Source organism: Podarcis erhardii, assembly GCF_964252035.2.
Source record: "Podarcis erhardii genome assembly, chromosome: 8".
Lineage (NCBI taxonomy): Eukaryota > Metazoa > Chordata > Lepidosauria > Squamata > Lacertidae > Podarcis > Podarcis erhardii.
This window is the reverse complement of record NC_138499.1, coordinates 64,928,575-64,935,942: the sequence shown is the minus strand read 5'-3', so window position 1 is coordinate 64,935,942 and position 7,368 is coordinate 64,928,575. Positions and strand designations below refer to the sequence as shown.

The 7,368-nt window shown below is 44.1% G+C and overlaps 1 long non-coding RNA gene across 1 annotated transcript; it reads right to left on the bottom strand.

The window, feature by feature from the left end:
* Positions 1-1,147: 1,147 nt before the first annotated feature.
* On the bottom strand, positions 1,148-6,380 carry LOC309348201. The gene is made up of 4 exons (XR_014159294.1): positions 6,278-6,380; positions 3,455-3,526; positions 2,448-2,769; positions 1,148-1,251 (listed from the first exon to the last, which is right to left on the bottom strand). It is a non-coding gene; the product is annotated as an uncharacterized lncRNA (long non-coding RNA).
* Positions 6,381-7,368: the final 988 nt, after the last annotated feature.

The following is a 7,368-nucleotide window of genomic DNA, read 5'->3' as shown; positions in this document are numbered from 1 at the left end:
TACAGCTTCTGGGTCATGTGGCCAGCATGACTAAGCCGCTTTTGGTGAACCAGAGCAGCACACGAAAACGCCATTTACCTTCCCACCGGAGCAGTACCTATTTATCTATTTGCACTTTGACGTGCTTTCGAACTGCTAGGTGGGCAGGAGCAGGGACCAAGCAATGGGAGCTCACCCCATTGTGGGGATTCGAACCACCGACCTTCTGATCGGCAAGTCCTAGGCTCTGTGGTTTAACCCACAGCACCACCCGCGTCCCATTCTCCCAGCATAACCTACCACAAATGGTTGCTGATAAGGAAGTAAGAACTGCCTCTCTCATTCCTCTGCTCTTCCCACTGTTTTGAACCCATTCATTTCCCTCCTTTTGTCATCTCTGTCCATAGATTATCACACAAACAGTGTATAAATTTATGTATGCAATTTTGCCTAATGGACACAATTTTGCAAACTACTGTAATTTCCTTAATATAACTCATCTTTATGTTTCAGTTACAGATAGGTAGCCGTGTTGGTCTGCCATGGTCAAAACAAAATAAAAAAATTTATTTATTTAATTATTTTATAAAAAAATTTATAAAATAAAATAAAAATTTATTTTATTTTATACCTAGAACTAACTCAGTTGGTCTTTAAGGTGCTACTGGAAGGAATTTTTTTATTTTGTTTTCATCTTTATGTTATTTTTCATTAATAAACACACTTTTATGTACCCTTTCCCCTAATGTATATTTTACACACATTATTTGCTTGGAAAACTGAATTACAAAATTCAGGGGAAGTGTGACTATGAAATGATAGCTGTGCTTTGTTTCACATACTGTTTCAGAAAGTGTGAATTAGGTAGTCCAAGTTTCCCCTGTTCCCTAGTTTTATCTCTCTGAGGATAAATCTAAACAACAAACATATATTTCACCTGCTTAACTGTCATGACTTAGCCTAGAATGACTATTTGGTGAGAATGCTAAAAATGTGTGTGAAAATCCTTACTCCTCTATGTGAACCACAGTTCCCTTGAATGAGGGAAATGAGGGAATGACCCGTAAACTTGCTGAATGAACCTAGAGGATGGGAATCCAAAGAATTGTAAATAGAGTTCCATGTGTAATGGGATTTCCCATCTCCTCCTTCCCAAAAGCCAGTTCCTGAAGTCTGAGAGACTCTGTGGAGCAGCATGGAAGGTGGAGCCTGCCCTTTGCGCTAAAAGAAGTGGCTTCACCTCATTGAATTCTGCCCACCGTCACGTCTGACCTGAGAAACAGCAAACATAGCAGCATAAGAGCACATGATGGAGCCATGCTATGTGAAAAACTCACGAGGGAGTCCAAACTGGGAATCAGGCACATCAGCACCAGTCTAAATTGTATCTAATGGCAGCACTGCTGTGGAAATCCTATAGTACTGTCGTTTCCAAAGATTATGCTCCCTTTGCATCAAACAAGAGGGAATAAGTGCACTTGTGATCAAATTACTTCCAAGCAGACTCCTGAGGAATCTATTCCATTTGTTTAGCCCTCATGAATTTTGTCTCCATGATAATCTTGAACAGCGCAAGAAGGAGTCCCATGCTGGGTCTTAAGGGCTGGGTCCATTTTGCCCTGTATATTGTTCTTCTGTTTTATACATGCCGTAATGAATGGTCTTTCTTTTTTTCTCCCTTCCAAATCTGATTCCATAAAGAGCCACTTGACTGCTACAAGTCATCATTTTCATTCTGCATCTAAGTTTACTCTTAAGGGCTTTTCGTTTCATCTTTTTACTGCTCTGCTAATGTACACAAATCACTTTTAGAGATAGTGTCATGACTACGAAGGGAGCAATTTATCAATATGGATGCCTCTTTGATGAAGGATGGTTTGTCTTTACAAGTCCGGACAGCCCCAGCTGAATTTCAATTTGCTATGGCATGCAAGGGATTTAAAGGATTATGGCCAGTGAAAGGCTTTAAGCATAAACCAGCTTATTTTTTTGCAGGATGCTGCAGCAACTGAACTTTTCGATTGCACTAGATTTTTCTTTCTTTGATGTAAACAGGAATGAGCACGTCAGTAGGAAAAGCAATCCAATTCTGGATGGCCTCTGCAACATTTGTTTTCTCTTATTTTTTTCCACCGAAAGACGACAATTTTTAACAATACACCTAAAGTGCAAGCCTGATCTCTATCAAAGGCACTTTCAAAACTTAAACTGATTCTACAGGATGAACTGCACCCCTAATTTCCTGGGGCCAGGTTCAGCTTCAATAAATTGACTTCAGTGGATTAACCATTTTGCCCTCCATGGTTTTGTTTGTTTGTTTCTGAGGACCAAACATGAGAAGTTTTAGAAAGGGCTCCCTTTCAGCTATGCAAATTGCCCCTTCCTTCCACCTGGGGCATGGCTTCAATGTACACATGGCAGATAGTTCTATGAATCAATCAACTCACAAATAGCCAATACAGTCATACCTCATGTTGCATCCGCTTCAGGTTGCATGTTTTCGTCTTTCGTCCCGCAGCAACCCGGAAGTACTGGAACAGGTTACTTCTGGGATTCACCACTCGTGCATGTGCAGAAGTGCTAACTCGCGCCACGCGTGTGCGCAGACACGGCACTTCTGAATAAGAACGCTTTGAGTTGCGGACGTGCCTCCGGGATGGATTACGTCTGCAACTCGACATTCCATTGTACACCCAAAGTAGGGATTTACTCCTTTAGTGCACCATCGACGCATACGTATTTTGTGGTGTGGCAGGCCACTGACCACTTCACTGTGTGCAAACATCGTATCTGGGTACAGATGGGGAGGAAAAAAGCAGTTTCAGTTAAACCCCAGAAGTACTGTATATTATGAATTGAGTCTGATGCACAATGAAGGAAGAAGGCTAGAATACAAAGATTAGGTTTAAACAAAGGAATAAAAACTGGCTTCAGCTTACTAAAGTGCGTTTTTATGTATTCAGTTATCCACCACAAAAGTTGCTAAGTTCATGGCTGGGCAAATGTGCACCCACTAAAACATAATGTTCTCACAGAACACATGTTGTCAGGGACTGGACTGAGGAGGAATGGTGGAGACCGACCCCCCCTCCTCCCGAACCTTCCTGAGAAGAGGAGGATGGTATAGATTTACAACAGTGGTTTGCAGAAAGCCATGGATCTGAGACAGAAGAGGGACAAAGCTGGGAGATGATGGAAGAAGAAGAGGGTGTGTGGGGGAGCAGCAGAGTTGGAGCAGCTGGCTGACATGTTATCATTAGAAGGCATTCTAGACCGCCCCCCTTCTCCTAGGACCCGGAGGGCAGTGAAAGTGGTAGAACAGAAAGCAAATAGACAAAGGGCCTTGAGCACCCCCGTAAAGGGGGTGGAGCTGCTGATGACTAAGAGAGAAAGCGGGGAGGGGATTACTCAGAGCAACGCCATTATCCTTGAGACGGCATGCTGCGTCTCTCTCTGTGAATATTGAATAAAATACATTGGTAAGAGCTTCTTGTCTTTCCATTACTGGAAGCCGGCTGTGAGGAAGGGGGAGCAGATTCCCTGAAGCCTGAGGCACACAGAGAGATACAACAATTATTCCCTGTACTGCCCACTTTAGTGCTGCACTGGGGTGACTGAAAAGGCTGCTTTTTAAACTTTGCACAGATTATTCCGCACAGATTGTTCTGTGCAAAGTTGCATGCAGTGTTCCCATTCACCCCCCCCCTTCAGTGCTGGGGTGCTGGATATATCCAAGGATAGATAACCAATGTGGTATCCTCCAGATTTTGTTGGATGCCAAATGCCATGAACCGCAGCCAGCATGGCCCAAGATCAGGGATGGCACAACCCAACATCTACCATGATTTTCTGAAAACAAGTAGTTGGCCCAGCAGGATTAGGAGATGAGAGAGGGGGTGGGTGGGTGGGTGGGTGGGATTGTTTCCAGGTTGGTGCTGAGAACAGACCACCAACTCAATGCTCTCATTCCCCCCCAGGGGACCTTGCAGATGGTATTGTTGCTTATACAGCCTACCTCTCACTGCAGAAACCCAAAACGATTTACATAGAAGTGAAAGGAGCTTTTTGAGAAACCTTTTGTCAGGAGACGAAAGGTCATATATGAAAGAGCAACACTTAGTAAGAGGTGCCAGGATTAAGGGGGAAACTGCAGAAGCCTTTATTCACTAGCTGAGCGTTGTAACTATGGAAACACGAAAAGAAGAGCCTATAAGTGACAGGACATTTGCGGGCATAAAACATACAAAACTCTCACATCAACTTCAGTTGCATGCTGGTCTCACCTTTGCCAATGCATTAGCAAAACTAAGTAAGAATGCCCGAAACAACAACGGAACAACGGCTGGATTTTAGTCTGCTCGCCCTCTATATTACCATATACCCGATAATGTGGACACAGTGAAAATCAGGTATAAAATGAGAGAAAATGTAGCCGGACCAAAAGGGCAACATGACACCCCTGCACAATCAGAGTAGGTGAGACCAAGTTGTGCCATCAGAACATCTAGAAAGATGCAATAGGAGATTTGTTTGTTTAATGGGCAACAATGCCCTCAAAAGAAATCAAATGTGGGTGATGCCGCAAAATAGAGCAGGGATGGGGAACCTCTAGCTTTGGGTCTCAATGTGGCCCTCCAGGGCCCACAACCTGGCCTTTGGGACTCTCTCCAGGCCACATCCCTCTCCAGCCCACCTATTCTCTCCTGGCCATGCCCTACACCATCACCTTTTGGCGTCCTCCATGAGTGTTTTGCCTGGCTCATGTGTTTCCTTGAACTCTGACAATGCTTCTTGCTTGCCTGGATGCATGTTAAGAGAGTGATATGTGAGCAAATTAATGATACAGGAAGAAATAATAGGAGGCAAAGATGAGGAGCCTACAATTAGATGAGGAACCTCTACATCTTCAACAGAACAGGGTCTATTTTGGTATGCAAACATCAATTGAAATGTGTGTGTGTGTGTGTGAATATAGTTTAATAAAGACACAGGAACTGTTGTGATTGTAAATCCTCTGGAAAGGCTATGTCCTATATCAGCGGTTCTCAACCTGTGGGTCTCCAGATGTTGTTGGACTACAACTCCCATCATCTCTGAGCTCTGGCCTTGCTAGCGAGGGGTGATGGGAGTTGTAGTCCAATAATATCTGGGGACCCACAGTTGAGAAAGGCTGCCCTATATTGAGATGGACAATTGTAACCACCAAATAAAATAAAAAAATTCCTTCCAGTAGCACCTTAAAGACCAACTGAGTTAGTTCTAGGTATGAGCTTTCGTGTGCATGCACACTTCTTCAGATATCTGAAGGTATCTGAAGAAGTGTGCATGCACACGAAAGCTCATACCTAGAACTAACTCAGTTGGTCTTTAAGGTGCTACTGGAAGGAATTTTTTTATTTTGTTTTCACCAAATAAAAGTTCTAAATGGACCCAGTAACAATACACTGAAAGGGAAGGTGAGGTGACCGCCTCAGGCGGCAGGATCCATAGGGGTAGGGGACCCCAATGTAGAACTCTATTCCCCCTTTGTTCCTGATGTTGATTTTCACTCTCCACTTATTCCCTGCTGGAGAGAGAGGCACCATTTTGTGCTTCACCTCAGGTGCCAAAATGTCTTGGGCCGGTCCTGCCTAGAGGGGTGTTGAGTGGACAAACCCCAGGCCACTATATGCGATTGAAATCTTGGTCCCTAACCCTGTCAGGAAAACTGATGACCGGTTGGGGAATTTAAACAATTAATGGATGACCACTTGAGCTGCTACTATGTGATGAACTTCACTGTAGCTTAACTGCACAAAACGCTGTGCAGATACCTCAGCTATCTGGAATGTGAGGCTTGTGGAAATGTTTTTAAGATGAGAAGCAAGGAATTGAGAGTGCAGCGTCCCTTCCGAGGAGATGTAAATTTGAGAGATTGATGTGTCTAGTTAAACCTTAAGGGAAATTTGGATAGAGCTACATAATAACCAGTGGCACAAATGAAATCTCTGATTTCTATTCTGTTCCTGTCTGGGCAGCGTAAGACAAATGAAACCGATGACTGAGAAGAATCACATTTTCTATAATTATATAAATTACAGAAGGGATGACTGTAATCACCTAAAATGCCTCTAAGGGGCTGGATTACTAGAAGACAATTTCTTAAATAGATCCACACTCTTGGGCTGAAAAATGCCACTGGCAGTGTCGTTTTAGACTCAGATGGGCAAACGCAGCTAGTTAACCCTTTGGAAGCAACAGGCCAGGTGACCCTTTAGAAACCACCTGTCTACACACCTGCTGCACATCCATTCCATACCTAACATAAAGTATCAGGCTTGGCTCTTGGTCATGAGGGTTTCAGTGGGCCTTGAGAGATGTGCTTGCCCCCTCCTTACCATCAAACACCTATTGGTGTGATTGCTGATATTTTGCAAGAGCTGTGCAGGTGCAGGCTTGGCTACTGCACACCTCACAGCTGAATTGTGACCTAGATTATTATTTTTTTAAAAGTCCCTCAAAATTTTGAGGGCCACTCTATTGAATATTGTTCAGCATTCAAGTATTTGGGTATCACTTTTCAGCATGGGCTTAGCTGGTCAGCTCACCTAAATATGTCCATCCTGGCTGCCCGTAGAACCATCAAAGCCTTGGAGAAATTCTTCCATGCAAAAGGCGGCCAGTTGGTTCCACCAATCAGAAAAGCATTTAGCAGCAAAGTCCTCCCGATGCTACTGTATGGGGTTGAAATCTGGGGGTGGAATTTAAAAACACTACAACGGCTCGAGATTCTACAAAACTCCTTTGCACGAAAGGTACTGGGTCTCCCCAAGGGCTCGGTTCCTGCACAGTTAAGAACAGAACTGGGCCTCCCCTCCATTGTCGCGAGAGCCCACATTAGAATCATTAGTTTTTATTGTAAATTAATCAAAGCCCCAGGTTCCCTTTTAGCCAGGCAAGCCTTTTTAACTTGTTCTCACAGCAATAAATGGTCCAAGGCCATGGAGACTATTACTGCACGCTACTCCCTCCCAGATGTGGACACGCTGTCAGCTTGGGATCAACATAAAATCCGGGCCTGGATTCTTACTAGAGACGAGGCCATGGACCGGGCACAGTCCACCACAGCTCGCCTCTCCATGTGGCTCCCTAAAGTGAAAGTGGTAAGATCACTTGCCAACTACTTGATAGACCTGACGGAGCCCAATTTGAGAAGAGCGTTTACCATGGCCCGTTTCCATTCTATACCCACGGCCTTCCTGCAGGGGATTTACTCTAAGACCCCTATTACACAGCGTCTATGTCCATGCACAATGAATGAAGTTGAGGACTTCATACATTTCTTTTTCTACTGCCCTATTTATGAGCTAATAAGAACTAAGCTCCTCCTCTTGATCCCGTCCACCATTA